Here is a 23584-nt window from a genome sequence, read left to right as displayed (position 1 = left end):
TTGAACTTTCAATCCTTGTGCCTTTGCCTATGGACTAGCTGGCCTGTGTATCAGGCCTGGATCATTACCAGGTTTTCAGTGGGTTGTGTGAAGCTATGATTAGGGAATTTACAGGGCTATGGCCAGGGGCCAGTCAGCACCTCCCCCCTCAGTAAACTTGGCTTCTACCCAAGGCTCATGTGGAGACATGCCTTGCCACATGTAATGATTAAGTACATGGATGCGGCTGTTCTGAACCAAATGTACTGCACTTGTAAAAACTGAGATGGAATTTTAATAACATGTTGTAATAAAGATATTTGGGATGCACTGATTAAAATTACAGTTAACTATGTCTGTTTTATGTGTTTACATTTTTACATATAATTTGAAATTGTATGTGTGTGTACATATATATGGCTTGGAATTTTATATTTTATAGGCAAGCACAGGTACAAAGCCTTCACTAGAGACAGAACATTTTATGGTTGTTATTTCATGCTGGGGATTAAGCCCAGGGCCTTGTCTGTTTTTAATGCTCCTAGCTTAGAAAGTACACCAGTGGTGGGAGTCATCTTTTGAAAATCAGTCCGTGTGCACAAAGGTGGAAATGTGCAGAGTGTCCCACACACTGAGTTTGTAGAAAGTCCACATTTCCACCCTGACAATGTCCCTGTCCACACACTCTCTGAAGCTGATCTTAAGTCCCCTGCACCACCAAAGGTCTTTCCTTAGTAAGAGCTTCCCTGGGGTAGCAAGGAGACATGGGGGACTTTTCCAAAGTGCTTGGAGACACTAACCAAGCTGGGCAGGAGCCTCAGAACTGCTTAACCTAGACTATCAGTCACTCGGGGCAGGCTGCACTTGGTTTATCTGCACAGGGACCAGTGTTCTTCCCCAAACCATTTCCTATGAAACCCTTGATGCCCAGTTACACAAACAAATTAAAGGTGTCTGAGTTGGACCATTGTTTTTGTTCCATGTTTCAACCAAATTGTCAAAAAGGAACTGGTGATGTATAACTCAGATTCTCCAGCATTCTACGTCTGTTCTTGGCTCCCTTCCCATCCCCAATCAATCTGAAGGATCCTTTGTTCCTTATCTCTCCATCTGGCCTCTTCTTTCTGCTCCAGTTTCTGCAACTCTGTGCTCTCAAACCTCAAACATGCTGAAAGGATCCCTAGCTACCTTTCCCGTGCTGTAACCATACTGCCTACTGAGGTTTCTGCAGGCACCTCAATGTGATTGTCTCCTTGACCTTGGTGAACCAGTGTCCCAAAGTGTGGCCGGCATTTCAGCAGGTAGCACCCCATACCTGAGTTTCCCAAATCTCACTGTAGCCCTTTCTAAGATGTATCTTAGTTTTAATTATGTGCCTGTGTCTGCTTCTGTGTGTGGTATGCTCACATGAGTGCAAGTGTCCACCTAGGCCACAGGCATCAGATTCCCCTGAAGCTGGAGTTACAGGTGCCAGGAGCTTCCCTATGTGAGTACTGGGCACTGAGTTTGGGTCCAGTGCAGAAGCGTGGTCTTAACTGCTGAGCGTCTTTCCAGCCTGCACCTTTTCTCATTCAACACATTTCCTAAAACACTGTCCTGCAGGTGTTTCTCAGGTGAAGGATGGATGGATATCCAGTGGTCCATTCAAAGATGCATGGGCCAACTACTGGAGCCATGCTAAACAGTTAAATAGCAAGGGTAAATAGACAAACCCCACTATAGATTCCCTTCTGTAAATGTAAAATGTCCTCCACAGGCGTCTGTGCTTGTCTTAGTAGACAGCAATATTTTGGGACATTGTGGGACCTGGGGACTGCCATCTAGCCAGCACAAGTATATAGCTAAGGGTGGACACCGAAGGGAATATGACTTCTGGCTCCAGCCTCAGCTCTGATCTCATCTGCCAAGATGAACAAGCCATGCCATAAGCTCCTGACACCAAGGACGGATGTCTTGACAGCCACACCTCCCCCACCATGATAGACCCCGCTAGCCGTGAGCCCAGATAAACCTCTCTTTTCTTAAGTGGCTTTTGTTGGGTGTTTGATGAAGGGGATGCAAAAAGTAACCAATAGTATACGTTGCCTTTGGTTTGCACAACACACAGCAGTGTATAATAATGCTGCCTCTGCTCATGCCTTTGAAACTGAGGGCAGAGGTCTGAGGCCCATTCCTCAGCTCTGTTGTTTATCCAATGCCAGATACATTCTGCTCTCTTGTGAGGGACATAGCATATTGGTGAGCTTCTTTGACAGCGGTGACCTATTTGTTTTTAAAATTTCTACCTCGAACCCCAAAGTTGATTTCTGCTGTACAGCTATCAAATTTTGGAGTCCGTATCCCCAAGACAGTCCCAGTAACTTTGCCAAAGTCATACAACTCATAAAGCAGATCTGAATTCAAGTCACTCTGAATCTTCTCCCAAGGCTTTGGCTGCCCTCCCTCATCAATCTTCCTCCATGTACAAAGAGTAAAATGGGAAATACAGCAATTCACTATGATTTGAAATAGAGCGTAGATGTGCAGGTCTATCTAAAAGGTTTGCTCAGATCTGCAATAAAACTGCAGAACAATTCTGCTGGTCCATTTCAATCCACCTCATAATTGCCTGTGATGAAATCAATTCTCCGGGATCAGTTTGTCAGGTATCTTGCAAGGGTGAAAAGCAGAATGTGGTAGCTCAGGTCGACACTACTGTCACTAAGGTTTCTGGTGTACGGCATTGAGTTGTTAAGATACCTGACAAACTGATCAACAAATCTTGCATGGTAATTATTTTGCTGAGCATGGATGGCCAAACTGCAAAACGTAACTGCTTTCCTACCGGGTTTAAGATGACTTTTTATATTACAAAGACTAAATGGCTTTTTAACAGTTCACTGATACAATAATTCACCATTCAAATGTATTCTGTGGGTCCCAGGTGTAAGCATAGCCTGTGCTTCCCCACATAGCAGTTGGGGAAGGACAGTGGACAGGGAAGGTGCCGAACAACGCCTCGCAATGGTACCACCAGTGCCTCATCTAAACATCGAGAAACGAACCCACTTTTCCTGCCCATCCCCAGCTGTCCTTAGTACAGTGTGCATACAGCAAGTTACAACAGCTACTGGAGAGGTGAAGATTGGCGACGGCACAGTGTTTTGATGAGCGCCTTCCTCTGGCTGTCAGCAATGGGTTTCAAACAAGTACTCTCTTGGCTGACTTAGCGGAAGCAACAGGAGAGGACGATGGGCAGCTTTCACTGAGTGGTAACCACCATCTTGCCCATCTTGTTTTTGTCTTATTAAAAAATTATATAGACGTGGTCAGGGCCTGAGGCAAAGGAAGCCAGTAGAATCTCAGAAGAAAACATCCATTGCTAAAACCCTCTTTCAGATTTCTGTCTTGGTCTCTCCAACCTTGTTCAACCCGATATCGTTTCACCAGGGACACCAAAGTCACATAGGAATGCTTGCCACAGAGAGAAAGTATGGTAGCTGATTACATGCACCAGCTTGATGGAGCTATGGGGTACCCAGACATCTGGTCAGATGTTTCTGGTGTGCTGTGGGACCATTTCTGGATGAGACTGATATCTGAATCAGTAGACTTGTAAAGGGGATTGGTTATCCTCCTGGTGGGACTAATCCTCCTCCAACCTACTAAAAACCTGAACTGAAAAGACAACTACCCCTGCCTGGCTATGCTGGCTGCTGGCTGAGACATTTGTCTTTTCCTGCCTTTGTGGTTCTTGAATGACAAGCTTTTTGGTTTTTTTCTGGAAGTTTGAACAACAGCTTTACTAGTCAAGTCTTTTAGAACCCTGAGTAGAACTACGCCACCAACCTACCTAGGTTCCCAACTTGCTAGGTGCAGACCTCGCCACTTCTCAGCTTCTGTAATCACACAAGCAGATTCCTTACGCTTTCCTTCCTCATACAGTGAGATCTTAGAGATGGAGATCTCCAGACAGATACCCTATTGGCTCTGTTCCTCTGAGGAATCTTGAAGGAGACAAAAGCTTTTGCTAATGGGGGGTGTATTGCTCAAAATAAAATACACCTAGACAAAGGTAAAGACACCTACATGTCATGTCTAGGACCACCATCCTGAACCCTGAGAGCTCCTGGGGACATGAATGTGAATGGCCCCACAGGCTCACAGATGTGAATATTTGGTCATCAGACAGTGGCACTATTTGATTTGAAAGGGTTAGGAGGTGTGGCGTTGTTGGAGGGGTGTGTCACTGGGGGCAGGACTTGAGGATTCAAAAAGCCCATTCCAAACCTATAGCATCTCTCTTCCTGCTGCTTGGGGATCCGGATGTGGAACTCTCAGGAACTTCTCTAGCACCATGTCTGCCTGCCTGCTGCTGCATCCCCTGCCATGATGATAATGGGCCAATCTGCTGAAACCCTAAGCAAGTCCCAGTTAAATGCAGTGGTCACAGTGCTGGCTAAGACGGTGCTTTTCTTTTCCAAATGAACAGCAGCAAGCACAGCTCCCATCCCCACGGACCCAGACGGTCTCTCCCATGCTCAGGCTCAGGATTTGCCACAACTGCCGGTATGTCGTTTTTGGCTTTTTCTCCCAAGCAAAATGCATGCATTGGTACAATGAGCTCCCCCTCAGGATTTTCTTCTAGTCAACCACAGGGCCAGGAGTCAGGACACGAACATGGACAGGTAATGAATGTCAAGACTCATCTGCGGGGGAGTGGAGCTCTTCCTGCTGCTGTGACACCTTAACCAATGTTGGTCTAGCAATATCAATGAGATAACGTGAGTAGAATGAGCCCAGACTCCGAACACCTGATCCTCAGGACAGGCTCCTGGTCCGGGGGGACAACTTTGGTCAAACATTAAACTGTGAGTCTAGGGACAACACTTTCTCAAGACAGCGTGACAAAATTAGGACAAGGAGGCCGAGAGAACCCAGCACTGTCAGTTCTGTGAGTGATGGGACTATCTCCACCCCTCTCTCACAGCCAGGAAGTCCCGTCCTGCAGTGAGTGTGGAGAGGTCTCTGCCACCCCTGACGTGGTATTCCTCATACTGCTGTTCCTTCATTCACACGTATCTCCACTAAGTACTTATGATCGCGAGGTACAAGTCTACGCGGCCGTCAGTTCTGTTGCGATGGAAAAAGCCAACATAACCGTAGACACCATCCACCTCGTGTGTTTTACACAGGGCTTCTTACTTCGCTTGGCACAAGACAAGAAGGCTAGACTGGCTGGGCAAGGAGCCCCAGGGACCCATCTGTGTCCACTTCCCCAGCAATGGAAATGCAAAAGTGTACCACCATGCCCAGCCCCTTTTTTCTTCTCCTTTAAAAAAAAAAATGTGGATTTTGGGATTGAACTCAGGTCCGCTATTATTTTACTAACTGAGCCATTTCCCCAGACCCATTTACTTTCCCCTTTCTGATGGCAAAGGGTGACGGGGATGTTGGAGAGTCTGTGTGTACTGGGTTGGTTTTTACAACTTCCTTGAACCTTAGTTTTCCCACGGAAAGGGACGTGGGAAGATCATATCTACTTCACGGGGCTTGTGGAAGGATGACTCGAGATAAGCCATGAAAGCACCGCACCGCAACCTTACTCTGTGGTTGTAAGTTTGTGCTCCGCTCACTACACTCAGTTCGGCTGTGTCTCCCAAGTGGCGAACCCAAGCCCTGGGGTGCTGTGTCAATGACACTGCAAGGTCCTAAAGCCAAAGGCTAGGTCCTTCAGGAGAGGGAGAGAGGAGGAAGCTCGGGACATAGAGAATGGAGCCAAGCAACAGCAGGAAATAGCCATACCCCTCGCAAAAGCGGGGAGAGGTCAGGAAGAAGTTTGCAGTCATCTGAGAGCCTGGCCCCACCGACACCCGACTGTAGACTTCTGGTCCCCAGGGCTGCGCAAGAACACATTATCTTGCTTAAATCACTATGGGGTTTAGTTATGAGGCCCCGGGAAACCAGCCTTGGCCTTCATGCTCCTCCCCCTCCCCCGGTCCCCACCCACACACTGACTTGTGGATCAAGTGCAGAAAGTCAGCGTGTGCCTTTAGGAGAAAAGGGGCTCCTGGAAGGCCGCTTTCCAAACTCTAATCTGCTTGGAAACGGTCTATACTTTCATCTGACTGATAGCCTGGTATGTTTAAAGTCAGTCAGGGGCTCCAAACAGCCCCCCTGACGAGGCTCCACCCTCCGCTTTGCCACAGCCAGTGCCCGCTTTCATTCACAAGAACCCAGGTTGGCTAGGCCGCTGGGATGCCACACAGGTGTCATGGGGCAACAGTCCAGAGCCCTGTGTGGACGGCCTTGCTCAGGCAGGTTTTGTGTCTCACACGGTGGCAGCAGGAACTGACCCTGTCACACATGCAGGCCATCTTGCAGAAGTCAGCTCTGGACACAGCAGCAAGCTGGGGACTCGGTGGCTTTGGAGGGGCTGGGGTGAAGGCGTGCAGAATGAGAGTCCACGGTGCGAGCTAAGCCCGATGAAGCTTGACTACTCTCCTACCGTCCAGGGGGCTAAGGTAGGAAGGTTATGAGTTTGAGGCCAGCCTGGGCTACATAGAGACCACATCTATAATAATAATAATAATAATAATAATAATATCAAAACTCCAATTTATTTGTTTTATTCATTCATTTTTTTAAGGCTCTTAAGCTTGCTGGCTTCCCTTACCATGGTTATGTGATAGCCACACATGCCACTATTCTTGGCCCACCAGGTGGCAAGTGAACCCCGTTTTCTAGGAGGACCCCGCTCCCTGATGGCCCCCTCTAGCTCTGCTGATTGTAGCCCTCCACACAGTGTTTTTATTTTCTAAGACAGGGTCTCTCTGTTTCAAACTCCTGAGCTTCACCCTTCTGAGTAGTTAGGGCCGTAAACATGCACAGTAGGTGTACGCCATACGTGTTCACGTATGTGTGTACATGTGGATGCCAGAGATCATGTAAGTCTGTCATCTTCAAGCCATCTCTATGTCATCTTTACAGACAAGGTCTCCCGTGGACCTGGAACTCACCGATTGGGCTAGACTAGCTGGTTGGGGCCCTCGGGATCCTCCGCTCCCAGCACTGGGATTCCAGACATGTGCCACCATTACCACAGGCACTTGGGTATGGTTTTTCATGTGGGCTCTGGAAGATCAAACCCTGGTCTTCATGTCTGCTGCACTTTACCAGCTGGACCAATTTCCCAGCCCAGCTCTGACAACTTTAGGACAGATTCATTACCCCATCAATCTGTAAACTCTGCTTAAAATAAAATCTCAGATCTCTGGCCGGGTTTGCTGCTCATGTCCCTGCCCACCCCAGAGCCTGTTCCCAAACACCCACCTGCCTTTGTGCCCAGAGTTTACTCTGTTCTGTTCACACCACGGAAGGGACAGGACTGTTGTGGGATGGCCTGCTACGGCCAGGCACTACTCTACCATGCTTATTTCACTTTCCTAACGACCCCTCACACGAAGACAGCGATACGCCCGTGTTACAGATGTGGAAACTAAGGTGTCTGAAGAAGCAAGGACCTTGTGCAAGGGCACAGGACTGAAGTGACACAGGGCTGAGGTGTCACAGAGCAGACTCTGGGCCAGGACAGCACAGTCTTTGCCCCACAGGCTGTGGCAGTATCGCTGATTCATCATGAAGACATCCTCAGCAGCAGCTGCCACCGTGGGCTAAACTAAAAGCCACATCGAGGACAGCTACGCTGTCACTTACAATCACTGTTTCAGTCCCCTTTCCCAGGCGGACATTCTCCAGTTCAGGCCATTTCTTCATTATGGGCTCAGCACAGGCACAGCTGTGACAGCTGAGGAGCATTTGTCCCCAGGCTCCTGCTGCTGGTTGGCTCAGAGAGAGGACTGGCAGTCACTCTTAGTAAACTGGGGTCTTGTCTGCTGAGGTCTCTGGGTGTGAAGCTTCACACAACAGAAACTTCCACTGCTGCAGGCTGCAGGGCAAGTCCAAAGACAGATGCCGGCAGGACACTGTCCTCTCTGAAGCCTCTGGGGAAGGAAGGGCCCTTCCCCGGCCCTCTCTGCTAGAGACCGGTGACAGCTAGCATGAGGCTTATAGCCTCATCGCACCTGTTACCAAGGGACGTCTCTCTTATATGTTTGTGTCTGTATTGTTTTCTTCTACAGATAGCAGTCTCTGGATATCTGGATAAGTGCCTACCCTCGTGCAGAATGACACAATCTTAACTTGATGGCACTTGTGAAGACTGTTTCCAAAGTAAAATCACATTCCACATTGGGACTTAAAAGTATCTTTTGTGTTGTTGGAATTTAATCAACACACAACAAGGCACATGAAAACCCAACCAAATCTTGGAGCCACGCTCCTATACCCCTAGCTCAGGGCAACACCCTTCCTTGGCTACAAGAGCTGAGCTGATGGAGCAGGCTGGTCACAATGGGTCCGAGGAAGGGTCTCTCTGCACACTTCTGCGTCCCCCTACACCACCTAAATCAGACTGCTTCTTCAGAATCTAGGCCACACAGGTGACTCAAGTGACACGAAGGACAGCAGATTGCTAAGCCATGGTTCAAGAGAAGTGCCAAGTCCAAAGCCACCAGAGAGTGCTAGGCTTCTGCACCACGTGACCAGGGATCCCCACTCCAATCTGCCAAGGCTCGGTAGAGGCTAGCACTGCCTCGCTGCTTGCCCTCTCCACCCTGTCACTCATCAGTTTCCTGAGGAGTCAGTCGTCCTTTGTGTCCTGAATACAACTCACAGTGCCGAGTCTACAGGGCGGTACACTGCTGCTACCTAAGGCTGATGGACGGATGGATGGACAGACAGACGGACGGATGGAGGGACACATGGAAGGACGGTCGGATGGATGGATGGACGGACAGACGGACAGATGGATGGATGGATGGATGGATGGATAGAAGGATGAACAGACAGATGGATGGATGGACAGACAGATAGAAGGCTGGATGGACAGATGGATGGATAGACGGATGAACAGATGGACGGATGGACAGATGGGTGGATGGACAGGTGGATGGAAGGATGGATGGACAGATGGATGGATGGTTAAATGGAAGGAAGAAGGGAAGGATGGATGGATGGACGGACGAATGGATGGATAGACAGACAGATGAACAAATAGATGTAGGTTGAACAAATAGATGTAGGCATTTTGGAAGTAGACAAAATCAGTATGGCAAATTGAGTCCTGTCAGTGAAGAACCTATAACCCAGAAGGAAGAATGGAATCATTACTCTACGGTTTACTGTTTTATCACATGACTTGGGTTCTCTAGTTTCTAGATGAATCAGGGTTATGGGAAGAGGAAGGATGTTGTCCTTCTGAACAAATGAAGATGGCCAAAGAGCACTCCAAGAGATAGAAACTAAAGAGCAGAGAGAAAGGGGTGGCTGAGCATGCATCTCAGAGATAAACAGCGAAGCATGACTCCAGTAGCAATGAGCCAAGCAGAGATTGCCATACGTGGGCAGAACATGGGTTCCCTAGGCAAAATCTAGTTAGCCATGAGAAGTCATGAAGGTCTACAGCAGAGAATCAATGACAAAACTCTAGAGGTTTGAGTTAGCTGGCTGTGGTGTGTGTGTCTGGCAACATGTAATGGATGGAAGCTGACCAGCAACCTGAACCCTGTCTCTGTTTCTGCTCAGTCACAAACGAAAGTTCACAGGTCTCTGACAAAGGCTGTGCTCGGAGGCTGTCCAGTGAGTCCCAAATGTTGTCCAGAAGTCTTAGTGACACAGAGTTTACAGGGCCAGCAACCTGAATCAGGGTTTCTATACTTCGGGTTTTCAATAGGAGGGAATCCCTTCTCCCCCTGACAGCATACACACTCAGTAAATCATGGTCATTTTGGCAAAGAAAGCAGCTAAGTTCTCCAAGCACTGCTCAGTTCGGTGCTAGACAAACGCAACGTGCAGAAGCCTCTGGGATGTATCTTGTCCTCTTCCATTCTCAAGCCAGCTCATGACTGGGAAGTCTCAAGCCCTGTGACCTCTCCAGGAGATCTAGTACTGTTAGCAGCAGTCACACACCTGATACATGAAGTCCTCACTCACGAGGTGATCATCCAGTCGACTCAGAACATGTCAGAAGTTAACTTAGAACCACGAATGAGAAACTCTAACATGCAAAACCTGTGCAGAGACCCAGATAGAAACAAATACTGTGCAGGGCATCATTTGAGAAACATAACTCTTATCCTGTGCGGCGTTTGCATCTGTCATCAGTAGCCACTGATGAACTATGGTCCCCGCAAGACTCGGCATTCCTTCCCAGCCCAAGTCTGCTCAGACTCCACTGTCAATCAGCCTCAGGACAGCCCGTTCTTGACAGTTCAGGCTTCCATCATAAATCTGTTACTGTATCTTCAGGACTGAGATACAGAGTGTTTCCAGGCAGGGTTTTGAAGGGGCAGATCCACTCATGATAGGGAAGTCTTAATTCTCAGCGAAAAAAGATCAATGAATGCTTGTGCAACAGGCAACCGAGGCAGGCCTGGGCTGTATCCAAGCAAACCTGGTGGTGATCCTGTCAAGAGGGCATCAACAATAGATGTCAAAAGGTAGAGTGACAAGTGTCCTCAAAGCCGAAGGGCAAGGAAGAGGCCCGGAGGAGAACTGCTCCACCCACTCTCTGGTCAAGCCCCTGGCTGGCACCCAGTGTGCATGCTTCCTAAAGGATTGCTAAAAACAGGGCAGAGGACCAAAGCCAAGGAAAGGGTAACGACTATGAAACAGGGCTCTGCTTTCAAGGGAGTCACAGCAGGAAAATAAAATAGGAGAGAGAATTATTTTTCTGATAGAAAAAAAAAAAGAAGAAGAAGAAGCTGTCCTGCTGATTTCTTGGGAGCGACAGGCTTTTTTCCTGATGCTGAGTGGCAAGAGGAATTCCCCTCATTACACAGACCAGGGCTCCCCAATGCTTTCCCAGATTAACAGCTAGTTAAGACTAAGCTCCTCCGGCAAGATGGCCAGGCCACACCACACCCATGGATGAGGCCCCAAATGCGTGGGAGGTGACAGCCCACACATCACTTACTGGCTGAGCCAAAAGCAAAGCAGAGCTCTGGGCAGCCTCCCATCTCTCTGTCTCTCTGTGTAGCACTATGGGAACTCTCTGGGAACACCCTGTCTATGCCAGACAAAACTCAAAGTCAGCTGTGTACAAATGGACAGGCAGGGTCTTCCATGGCGCCAGGCCAGCCCCATGGAGAAGGACCTGAGGGGTTTTACATGTGTGCCAGGCCAGCAACATGTTCTTGGAGAATTTGCAGCAGAGAGCAAATACAGAGCACACCCCCCCCCCCAAATGCCGGGGAAGGGAGTGCTATCCAGAGTTCCCAGGGGTGGTCCAACACACCCTTCCCCTCTTCCATGTGGAACAGCCTAAGGCCCAAACAGTGAAGGGACAGGATTTGGTTCTGGGTAAGAACTACACCAGGGAAGGGTCTTTTTGCAAGGCAACACACACTGACCAATCAGGAGCCAGCCCCTGAAGCTGGAGCTGGTAACTAGAGGCCAGAGGCCAGGTTAGAGCACAGCCCTTAGCAAACCATAGTTAACTGCCCTGACAGAGGCACGAAGAGCTCTGCTTGAACTTGCAAGTTTCCTTCAGGTTATCCCAAAGGCTTCCCAGGCTCCCTGGCAAGAAGGCAGAGGCGGGCAAAGAGAGTGGGAGGGAAGGCCTCTCCCCACCCCTTTCCAACTGTGGGATAGTGTGTTGCAACATCAACAGCAGCAGCGGATGGCTGTGGGAATGCACACAGACTGAATACAAACAGAAACCCAGCTTCGCCTTCCCAGCCTCGCAGGCCAGGCTGCGGTGGGTCCCGTGGAATAATTAACAGCACCGGTCCATGAATCTACACCATGCAGACGGGGAGCAGAGACAGCGGCATCGATCACCAGTAAGAATCCACACATGGCAGCAGAGTGAGCTGGTACAACAGCTTCCTAGCAGATCAGACACGCGAACGTAGGGCAGGTAGGTCCATAAATATATGTCATATGTACACACAGTAGGAGATCAATAAGCTGTTAGAAAGGACACCACAGGGACAGATACCCAGAAGACAAATGTCAGTGACATATGCCTGACCCTGAGTGACAAATACTGCCAGACTTCACTTACTCACAGGAGGAGAATTCAGTGACCGAACAAAGGCTGGGATTGGGAGAGATAGATTGCAGTCACAGGTACAAACTTTCAGCTAGAAAACAGGTCATTGGGATGGAAGATATTACTCAGGAGCCTGAACTACTCTTGCAGAAGACCAGAGTTCAGTGGCTTACAACAATCTGTATCTCCAGGAAATCTAAGGAAATGACCATCATCATACATTGTACGCTTGGAAGTTTGCTAAGACATAGATGCCCTCATCACACACACACACACAGAGAGAGGGGGGGTTAACTATTGGAAGATAATGTGTTTATCTGCTTGACTATAATAATCATAACATACGTGTGCATCAAGCCATCAGATTGAACATGTAAATGTGTACAATCTTTGTTATTTATGCCTCAAGAAAGCTTGAGGGAGAAAAGGACAGCTCTGCCTTCTAAGGAGTTGGCCTCTCTATATATAACCAATGTCTGTTAATAACTGTAACATTTACAACATATCCAGGCAGAGATAAAATCTTACCATTCACAAACATTGATCATGAGATGCTAAGGTATGGCTGTAGGTGTCCCCACGACAACAGGGTCCTGGCCTGAGTATGAAAAAACATCTGATGCATAAAAAGACTGTCCACAATGCAATGCAGTATAACAAAATGACCCAGGGACGCCCACCTGTGAAATGCCCAGCTGAGAGCTTCTGTGGATGCAGACGCTTACCATTCAGGGTACAGACCCTCACTACTCAGGGTGCAAACCCTTACCATTTAGGGTATAGGCCCTTACTATTCAGGGTACAGACCCTCACTACTCGGGGTATAAGCCCTTACTGTTCTGGTTTTTGCTTCATCCTCTCTTTCTTTGATGAGGCATTTAAAATGACAACATTTAAAATGTAGTGTATACAAGTGTTACAATAACTTACAAATACTTCAGCGAATCTCTAGATGTTCACACTGGCCATAACCCATAAGTGCCATGTTCAACTCGAACTCGAAGAATCCCTTGCTGGACCCACTTGGGTTAAGCAATGTCACCAACCCTTTCTGACACCAACCTTAAGGGAATTACTTGGGGCAGAACAGCTTAAACGTCAAAGGCTGCCCACCCTAGGTCTGTAGAATAAACTGTAAGGTTCCAGTTCTTGACCCTGTCTGCTAACAGAGATTCTGAGGGCCGCTATGCTCGGTCTGAAGCTTGCTTTCATTTTAACAACGGCTGGGAGGAAAATTGCAGGAAAGAAAACTGAAGGGAGCTCTTGTGTATCTTATCACTATGGGGCCACCCAGGTTCGACAGAAGCAGCCCCAGAATAGTTATCTCCTTGCCTTTAATCGTTTTCCTTCATCTGGAATACCCCCCTCCCCCTGCTCTACACGTCTGTACGTGGAAGCCCAGTTTGGTTAGGAAGCAGAAAGATGATGAGGGACTCTACTGGGTCTTTCCTATGGCCGTGAAACACGTGTGCTACGTGTGCCTCCTTGTGACAAGCTGGCATCTGCTGTGCCTCCTGCACCACTCAAGGAGGAGAGTCTTATAAATGCCCAGTCACTGGCTGGCAAGGGGCAAGCTGGGATTGTACCTGCCCCCCCCCAGGGGAACCAAGCAGCTAAGGAAGGCTGTGAGCTTTTTTTCTGCCTGGCTGTGGTCATATCCAGCCTGCAGGGCAGCAGTCAGGTGGGTTTGTGTTGAGACAGTGAGTAGACTTGAGAAGGACAGGACTTGGCAGTCCACTCAGAAGGACAGATACAGCTCAGCAGGAACAGCAAGTTTTAGGATGCAGACATCAGGCTTGGGCGGCAGCAAAGGTTGACTCTGAAGAAACTGTAGGCCAAAAGGTCACGGGCCCTCATCAGCCTAGAGCAGGGGAAGGTGATGCTCCAAGGTCAGAATTTAGGTCACGGAAACTTCTGTTTACTTCATTTTCTAACAGTACAAGAGCAGGGAAAAGGGTGTGTGTGTGTGTGTGATGTATGTGTGTATGTGGTGTGTGTGATGTGTGTATGTGATATATGTGTATATGTGGTGTGTGTGTATGTGATGTATGTGTGTGGTGTGTGTGTGTGATATGTGTGTGTGTGTGTATGTGGTGTGTGTGTGATATGTGTGTATGTGATGTATGCGTGTATGTGGTGTGTGTGTGTGGTGTGGTATGTGTGTGTGATATGTGTGTATGTGATGTATGTGTGTAGTGTGTGTGTGTGATATGTGTGTATGTGGTGTTGTGTATGTGTGTGTGTGTGTGTGTGGTGTGATTTGTGGTGTGTATGATGTGTGTGTATGTGGTATGGGTATAGGTTGTTGTTTATATGTTGTGTGTGTGTGTGTAAATCTATCTCCTCACAGTTTATAAACCTAGTGAATTAAGTAGAATCCTAGTACATGGGCAATAAGGATGAGCCCTACCATATTTTATCAGCAAACACAACCAGATGTCTCCCTTGTGACAGGGGCCACCACAACACCTTGTCCCCAGCAGGTCACGGTGTGTGGAGACCAGAAAAGCCCTCAATTCTCCTTCACCCGGAAGAGACAGCACGATTGTCCCCCAGTTTGTCCCAATCAAGGTTTCCCTCAGGTCAAGGGTTGCAGCCGTAAGGTTGTTTCTGTCTCCAGAGGCCAGCGTGATGGTGCCCTGGGTCTCCAGTCACTCTGGCAGGCCCTGGGGCTGTCCTGGGAGCCCTGGCTTCTCACGCAGTAGCCTTGGGCACCATGCTACATTCCAGTAGGCTCCCAGCTTTTCCTTCTGTCAACAGAAGCCCAGCCCTGGCTCATTCGCCATTGTTTGTATCACAATTTATGGTTTAGTCAAGGGAAATGGCCCAGAGCTGGGTGGGGTTGGTGGGCGAGGCTGCCCTGAGTGAAATAATCTAGTATTTTCTTTTGCTTTATTCTCCATATCTCAGTGTCCAGAGAGGCTTGCTGTGGCCAGATCCGGAAGCTTTTATGATGCCAAATACTTTCTTAGTGACTTCTTTTGTGTGTTTTCATCTATACTTATGAATTTAAAGTCTTGTTGGGAAAATGGAAGGTGTGTGTTGCTTGTGGTAGAAATACACACACACACACACACACACACACACACACACACACGCAGTATAAATCCAGACAATGGAGAAGTTTCCCTTTCATCTCAGACACCCCTACCCAAGATCCTGTACCCCTTTTCTTGGCTACTAGCAATGAATTGTATGTTCTTCCAGGAATTTTTAAATATATATATATATATATATATACATATATATATATATATATATATATATATATATATATACATATATATATATGCTGCAAATAAGCACACACTACACACAGCCTCAGTGCCTGCTAGTTTTACTTGCTAATATCTTTCAGAGGCAACAGACATTGCCTCCTATTTCTATAGCTATGTGGTATTTCTCTGAATGGGTGTAACGTGTTTTGAAATACATCTTTTTAAAAATAATTCTACATGCTTATCATTTGAAAAACTTACAAGGAATGCAGGTTAATGGTGAGAATCCCCCTTTCTCCTTTTTAAACGGTGGCGTGTGTGCACCTTTGTGCTTATCTGTGTGTGGAAGAGAACAGAAGCAGATCGACTTCTATGAACTTAGCCTCTCCAGCTTATTTTCCTCCTCCTCCTCCGCGATACAGGGTCTCCTCACTAAACTACACTGGCCGGCATGAGAGCCCTCAGAATTAGAGTCACAGATGCGCACTGTTAACACCCACCTTTGTCTGGGTATTGAGGATCTGAACTCACATTCTTGTATTTGTGTAGCAAGTACTCTACCCACTGACTGATCTCCAAATCCTTTAAAAAAAAAAAAAAAACTTTTAATTCTAGCATTTAACTACTTCTCCTGAATGGTCACCCCAGGGTACTTACTTACTTATGAGCAGATATTTCCTTGTCCCTGGCTTCGTCACCTCCAGACCTAAACAGTCACGGTTACCTGCTAAATATTGTCTCCGACCCCGTCTATGCCAAGTTCCAGTGCGACCCTGCCCCTGAGACCTGGCCCACAGACACAGAACATGCTGACTGTGGTCAGCTTCCCAAACCACGTCCTGCCTAGCTTTTGTTGGAGCCTGCCCTCCTGGGGTAGTGTCCAGGGACAACACACGACTGTCCCAACCATTAGAACTGTCTCCCACAGGTGTCCTGCTTCTCTGTTGCTCCAGTGATCTAGGCTTGGGATGCCTCTGTGATTTTCATAGACTTTAAGCTGGTCACCCCACAAATTCCCCTGGCAAAGGGACCCCAAACACACCAGCTGAAGCTGCAGGCTGGAAATGCCTATGCATTGTCTTTGGATGTTTCTGAAGCGTGGTCATTCAAGCAGAAGGGGAAATGTGTTTCTGGAAACTTTCTCTGTGAGACAAACAGCACAGCTGGCCAACCCTCTGGCCAACCCTCTAGCCAACCCTCTGGCACAGACACATCAAGGCAGGGGCAGCCGGCTCCAGCTGGACAGCATAGTCACCTAATGTGAGGTCTTCCCTGTAGGGTCTTCCTGGACACCCAGCTGATCAAGAAAAAACCCACTGTGTGTCCAACTCTCTCCCCCTGACTTACAGTACCAGCAGCTGCTTGAACCCCTGGCTAGGAGAAGCCATTCTCACTGCTTTTGAACAGCAGCGTTTGCTCTAGATTTATCCTGTCTATCATTGCTTGGCATTTACACAGGGGCTCCCAGAGTCCTGAACTCACCCGGCAGTTGGGTGGTTCTAGCAGGGGGTGGGTCCAGCTGTCCCAGTGTGTGTCCGTCCTTGGAAAGAGCTTCTGAAGGCAGCTGGAAGGGGCCCAGGGCTGAAGTTGCTCCCTGGAGAAACTCTTTCCTAGACAGAAGTAGAGAACTAGGCCTGTGGGGGGGGGGAGGGAGGGAGGGAGGGAGGGAGGAGGGAGGGAGGGAGGGAAGGGAATCTGAGTGCTGGGCTTAAGGGAGAATGGCTAAGGTGAGTTTGTCACCAGCTCACATACTACCTACACATTCCTCCAGATTCACCTGAGTACCTGAGCTAACCTGGTCACGGAAGGCATTTACTGTGGGGTGGGGGTGGGGGAGAGATTCCATCTGACCCCCTAGCACAAACCAAGCTTGTGACCCATTTCCTGGGGTACTCTAGTCACGCAAATTGTGGATGGTAGAAAGAAAATGAAGAGAATCATACTTCATGAATCACTTTCGTCATGAAATGATATGGATCTAAAATCTGTGTCTCTAAATAAAGTTTTATTGGAACAAGGCCATGCCCATTTATTTACATAGTGCCTATTACTGCTTACACACTGAAAGGCCAGAGTTGAATCACTGTCATTCAGACCAGATGGCCACAAATCCTAAAATAGTTGCCATCTGCTCTGTCCTTTACAGAGAAGTCTGTGGTCGCTATCCCAGAGCAGGTTAACAGGCAAAACCTAGGAGCCGTAACAGAGTAACAAAATTAAAAATATAATAAGGATTCAGTATAATGTTTAGCATGACAAGCCCACTGCTGACAAAAGAAATGCTAACAGTCTCACTATTTGACTATGTAGCCTAGGCTGACCTGCACTTCACCAGGTAGCCGGGGCTGGTCTTGAACATACAGCCCTCTTGCCTCTCCAAGTGCTAGAAACAATGGAATTTTTTTTTCTTTTAATGGCATAATGTTTTGCCAATTTAGAATTGAAAGTTTGTATCCCTTTTACCAATTCAAATGCAAATGTTTATTTGTGAAAATAAATAAGTGAATAATTGTTAGCTTGGAGGTCCTTAGCCAATGGGCTGTAGGTTGCCAGCTCTTACTGTGAGATACGGAGTCAAATGTGACTTTCCAAATTCATATTTGAGTTCCCTGCCAGTGTAACTATTAAGAAGTACTTAAAATTCTAAATTTTATATAGACAGTTGTATAGTTTTCTGCTGTGTACCGAAAAGCCACCTGCACGCCTACCCTGCTGAAGAGGGCCTGGGCTCTCCAGGGGAAGGGCCATGTCTGTTCCCTGCGTCCTCAGCACTGGCCTATGCACCAGCCAGAAGGGTAGGGCTGTCATGTGTAACACAAAGAAGGATTGAAAGCATGTGTTCAGGCAAAGGCTTAGAAGAACAGAAAAGAAACAAATGGAACCAGTCTGCTACCGCCAAGCAAGAGGCATTGGTGGTAGAGATATCATGTTATCTTCATTGCATCCTATAAATGCAAGTTTTTAATCCTAAGGTAGAGCATTCAGTCATGTTCCTCAGAAGTAGAGAACCTCTGCCATCCTTGCCTCCCCCCCCCCCCGAATTAGACCTCAGTCATTACCACAGGGAAGGGTATTCGGTCTACACAGTCCCAGGGGCTGAGAGGACTCTGCAGATCAAGACCGTGATAACGCAGCCAACGCCACACTTGTTAGATCCAAAACTGTCAACACTCAATTAAAAACACACACGAGGGTGTTCACACCAGCCAAGGAATTGAAATGCCTGACACAGAAGGCCAGAGAACCAGGGTAGAATAATGGACCACCCAGGCAGAATCAAATCAACTAGAGATCAAGAAACCATTGAAGCCTCAAGCCTCCCTAGAAGTCACCACCCACAGAGCGGGGGGGCCGAAAGGGATAGTCCCAGTAGACAGGGCCCAGCTGATGCTTTGCTTGCCTACCCAACACGCTGCAGAACAGAGGGGCACTTAACACAGTGTTTTCAAATATCACTAGGAGGTATTTTCTGAGTCCAGGTCATACCACACCACAGGCAAGAGTCATTTCTACCCATGCACAGTTTACTAATTCATACTTCCCCCGCCCCTTGCCAAATCAAAGAGTCCCGGATACGATTTGACTGTGAAATGTTCCTCACAGCCTCGGTTTTCCAACACTCGGTTTTCAGCTGGGGGCGCTGTTTGGGAAGAGTGGAGACCCTTGAGGGGTGGAGTCTAGCTGGAGGCAGAGGGCCCCTGGTGGGAGGTGATGCTTTCTATCCCCAGCCCCTTCCTGTTCACTCTGCTTCCAGACTGAGACACAATGTGACAAGCCAGCCTCCTGCTCCTGCCCCCATGGCTCCCCTCATGATGGAGTGAGCCCCTCAGACTTCAGTCCCCAGTTAACTCTTCCTCCTCTCATCGTTGGGATGCCCTCTGACTGCCAGCTGTGAGCTGCTACAAACTACAACCTCATCAGCAAGTGCACAGCGTAGATGAAGGGAAAACTCAACGAGGCTGTCTGAAAAGTCTAACGGGGTGGCTTAAGCAAAGACTAAATGTGACATTGGGCATGCGTGAGCTAGAAACTGGGTTGCTCCAAAGAAACCGTGTGCTTTATGGGAAAAAGTTATCACTGTAGGATGGGAGATGCCATTCTGTAAATATGTTTCTCTTATTGGTTAATGAATAGAGCACTGTTGGCCAATAGGAAAGCAAGATAGGCGGGACTAGGAGACAAGGAGGAGAGAGGAAGTAGGAGGGAGGAGATTCAAGATGGAGGACTGAGAGAGAAGGCCAGCCCCTCTCTCCGGTAAAATGAGACCACATGGAAGTACTTAGATTAATAGAAATGGGTTAATATTTAAGACAGAGCTAGCCAATAAGAAACTAGTACCTGGCCAACAGAATTATATCTATTACAGCGTCTCTGTGTGTTATTTGGGGCTGGTGTGGCGGTGGGACCAGGCCGGCGGTGGGGGGGGGAACCCATACTCGTATGCACAGGAAGTGGGACAGGGCCATAGGAGGCAGGGTGACCATACCTACCGACACAGCGTCATATTGCACGTGTGTTCATCAAGGGAGTGCAGCGTTCACACCTGTGAGCAATACAAGGCCAAGCGCTGAGTGGAGCAGCATCACCGAGCGGAATGCGTTACCTCTCAGTGTGCAAACGGGTTCCTCAGCACTGACGGGCTAAGGTCCACAGTTGCCTAGTTACAGACTGACCAAGACACATAGCTACTCTCATGTCTGTTTTAATTCAGTAAGACAGGTGTGAGCCCTGGTTTCGGGAAACTTGAGGGAAGGTGGCCTATTGGCCGAAGAAGCTTAAGGAGGGAAAAGGAGGGAAACTGAGATTGATGGCGCCATGTCAAACGCAGTCCTGTGTGTCCAAGGGACCCTGTAGAAGGCTCAAGTGTGTTTTCTGTCTACGCTTCATGGTATTTTCAAGAAACAGAAACATGGTTTTCTTCTGAGTCTTTACACATGCCACCAACAATGTGCTGGGCCCCCATCTGCCAGGGAGCCAGCCTCTCAGGCAAGGAGGATACAAACAAAAGGGCCCGAGTCAAAGGGGAAGGCCTTTGACAGAACCAGGGTGCAAACAGCCTCCTGCAAAAGGCCTGTCCTTGCATTATTCATGTAACATTCAAGACAGACCCTGGCGACTCTCTCCTGCTTCGACACTCAGTGTCTCTCTAAAGTGAGCATTTGCTTGGTGTAGACACGGGAAACCCACTCCGTTCCGTCTCCACTGCTGAAGTGTATGCCCACTACTTTGCTCAACCTTTTCCAGTTGGCACCAACATAGATGCCTACTAGACTCCTGGATGGAATCCAGAAAATGCTGAAAACAAGTAGAAGTGGCCCTGAGTGATGTATGCCATCACAGCCTCAGACCCATGGGAAATGGCAGAGCCTTCCCCTGGTCCGTGTGTAGATGCTGAGAGTGTGAGCAGAAAATGCCCACCATAGCTTCCTGCTCCCCCAACATTTACGGTCTGAAGACTGCTCCTCTATGGAGATGGCTTGCGGGAGTTTGAGTGTAACTGGTCCCCAAAAGCTCATGGGGAGTGGCACTATTAGGAGGTGTGGCTTTATTGGAGGAAGTGAGTCAGTATGGGGGTGGGCTTTGAGGTCTCATATATGCTCAAATCACACCCAATGAAACAGACCACTTCCTGTTGCCCGTGGGTCAAGACGTCAGAACCCTCAGCTCTTTTCCTGCACAGCCAAGATGGCAATGGACTGAACCTCTGAACTCTAAGTGAGCTGCCCCTTCCTTTGTAGGAGTGGCCGTGGTTGTGAACACTAAGACACTGCTCCTACCAAGATTAACTAAACCTGCCTCCTTGTTCGTCTGTACGTAATTACCCAGCCTCCTTGTTTACCTGAATGAACTCAGCCTATCTCCTCATTCAGCTGTAAGCAACACCCTTCTTTCTGTTCAACTCTTAGGAGAGACACTGAGCTCCTGGGAGGCTGCGGTTTCTGCATCAGAGAGCCCTGCCCACTACATCCCAGCTTTCTGTGTGTCTTTCTGCATTCCCTCGCCTCCCAAGTCAGGTCGACCCCCGGAGCCCTGTCCAAGAGGAGATGGCTCACGCCTGCTAAAATCACAGCCATTTTTAGGGCATGCTGACAGATTTCCTTTTTCAGTTGCATTTATTAACTGATGTGTGTCTGTGTGTGTGTGTGTGTGTGTACATGCACACTCGCGCCTGTGTGCACTCATGTACATGTGTACCGTGGAGGTCAGAGGACAATTTGTGGGAGTCTGTTCTCTCCTTCAACCATGTGGGTCTCCGGGATTGAACTCAGGCCATCAGGTTTGGTGACAATAGTCTTTATCCACTGGGTGACCTTTTTAGTCCACATTGATTAAGATTTCTTCATTCTCTTAAGTGTGTGCTCTGTGGTCAGGAGATTGTGAATGTGCACAAAGTTCCTTTAAGGCAATGGATCACAAATTCTACGTGGTAGATAACATACCTGCCAGAAGCCATGTCCCCTGAAGTTTCCAAATTGCTGGAAACTTGCATGCCTATGAGAGCACTGGAATCTTAAAGCTGGCACACAACGCTTCCCAGAGAAGGCTGGTCTCCAGGGCTGCAGGTATGCCGTAGCCACCACTGGTCACCACCACCAAGGGAGCGTGAGCCGCTGAGTTCCAGCCCCACCAACCAAGAGGAAACACGTGGCTGTGGCATAGGCCGCGCACCTGAGGGATGACTACCTGCGTGAGGCCCTCGGCACTGTACTACCCGTGATGAAGTCCGCAAAAGCCACCCACAGGGACCCAGCGTTCTTATCTCAACCATTGACCTGTGATAAACAATGGAGTCGCTCACCACCCAGGGGACAGTTAAGACGCTGGGAAAGTCTGAGGATGAAAAAAGCGAGCAGGAGACAGAAACAGACACGGCTCTCCTTTAAAAGGCGTGCTAGGTTGGAGTGCCTTTGTTTGCTGTTTCCAGGCAGAGCCCTTCAGAAGTTTCCTGTCCCACACAGGCCTATCCCATATTCCTAGAAGCAAACACTACCAGAGCAGTCATGTGATGTCCTCCTAATCCTATAACCCTTGGCTCCAAGTGTTGGACGAGGTAGGAGAATGTGAAAAGTTGAGTAGATCATTCTGTGGCGTAAACCTTGCCTTCCATCTCCCCAGAGAGTGGAGAATATCCAAGCTCACGAGCTGAGTCTGCCTGGGAAGGGACGGTTATTTCACTGGTTGAGATTTGATGGGACTCTGTATGTTTTGGGTAGCAAATATTTTCACTATCCCTTTAAGACAAAATTTCACCCTTTCCAGAGAACTTGACTCATACGATCTAGAAAGAAAACGTAGCCAAAGTCAAACCCCCTCCTTCCCCGTGAGCTAGGTTCTCTAAGGCAACTTAGTGCTGAGTGACGGCCACATTTAAAAGGTCCAAAAGGCTTCCGTGCCAAAGCAGGTGGCTTTCCTCTCATGACTTTATTATTCCAGGCCCGGGTCTACCTGGGAGCAGACACAATTCCAGAGACGACACTAGATGGAACTTCGCACCCGTGTCCTAAATAGTCAGCTGCCCAGGACACCCGACACAGTGCTTTCTGAAGGGTAATCCTTCAGGCTCCACCTCCAGGTCTGGAAGGGTTAGACAAGACAACACACTGCCCACGTTAGCACATGGGAAAAGGTCTATCCACCGTGAATCCCAGGCTTCCTTCCGGGTGGTGGAAGTGTGTTCTTTACAATTTGTAACTCTGCATTAACAAATAGACGTCTACAAATTCTCACAATGAGTGGGGTAGCTGGGGGCGGGGCGGGGGGCATTGTAAAGCAAGGATGAGGGAACTTGTCACAAAGTCATACTAATTAAAGCAGTACAGCAGGAATACGAGTGGACAGACAATGGAAAAGTTGAGATTGCACCACATAGGCCATAACATACTTATCCAGTGATTGGTTTTAGGGTAGAGGTGCTGGAAGGAAAAGATTATGGAAAAGCACTATCGGCACAATGGCGACAGCCATGAGGGAAAGTATTTAAGCGGACCCTCTGTCGTGCATGATGAAGAATTTCAGGTGTTCAAACATTTAGAACAAATATGAACACCAAGTGCGGGAAAGCAGAAGTGTGGTGAGTGGCGTAGGCACGAGAGACCTTGGGAACCGGCGGGACAGTTATGAAATGGTAAAACAGTGAGCACAGGGCCGCTGGTCCCGTAGGCATGTAGACAGAGTGAGCACAGGGCCGCTGGTCCCGTAGGCATGTAGACAGAGTGAGCACAGGGCCGCTGGTCCCGTAGGCATGTAGACAGAGTGAGCACAGGGCCGCTGGTCCCGTAGGCATGTAGACAGA

At 48.4% G+C, this 23584-nt stretch overlaps 2 protein-coding genes across 2 annotated transcripts in view; both read right to left on the bottom strand.

Moving 5' to 3' along the window:
* Dclre1a (DNA cross-link repair 1A) overlaps positions 1-12763 on the bottom strand; it is a 422254-nt gene extending 409491 nt beyond the window's left edge. Inside the window, exon 1 of the mRNA XM_051199734.1 lies at positions 12754-12763. The gene's annotated coding sequence lies outside the window, so the exon portion shown is untranslated. The remainder of the gene's footprint in view (positions 1-12753) is intronic.
* Positions 1-23584, bottom strand: part of Afap1l2 (actin filament associated protein 1 like 2) — a 102426-nt gene that overhangs the window by 56003 nt on the left and 22839 nt on the right. The gene's annotated exons all lie outside the window — the stretch shown is intronic.

Source organism: Phodopus roborovskii, unplaced genomic scaffold (assembly GCF_943737965.1).
Source record: "Phodopus roborovskii unplaced genomic scaffold, PHOROB, whole genome shotgun sequence".
Taxonomy (NCBI): Eukaryota; Metazoa; Chordata; class Mammalia; order Rodentia; family Cricetidae; genus Phodopus; species Phodopus roborovskii.
Note: the sequence above shows the minus strand (reverse complement) of the source record. Positions and strands in the feature narration are given on the sequence as shown.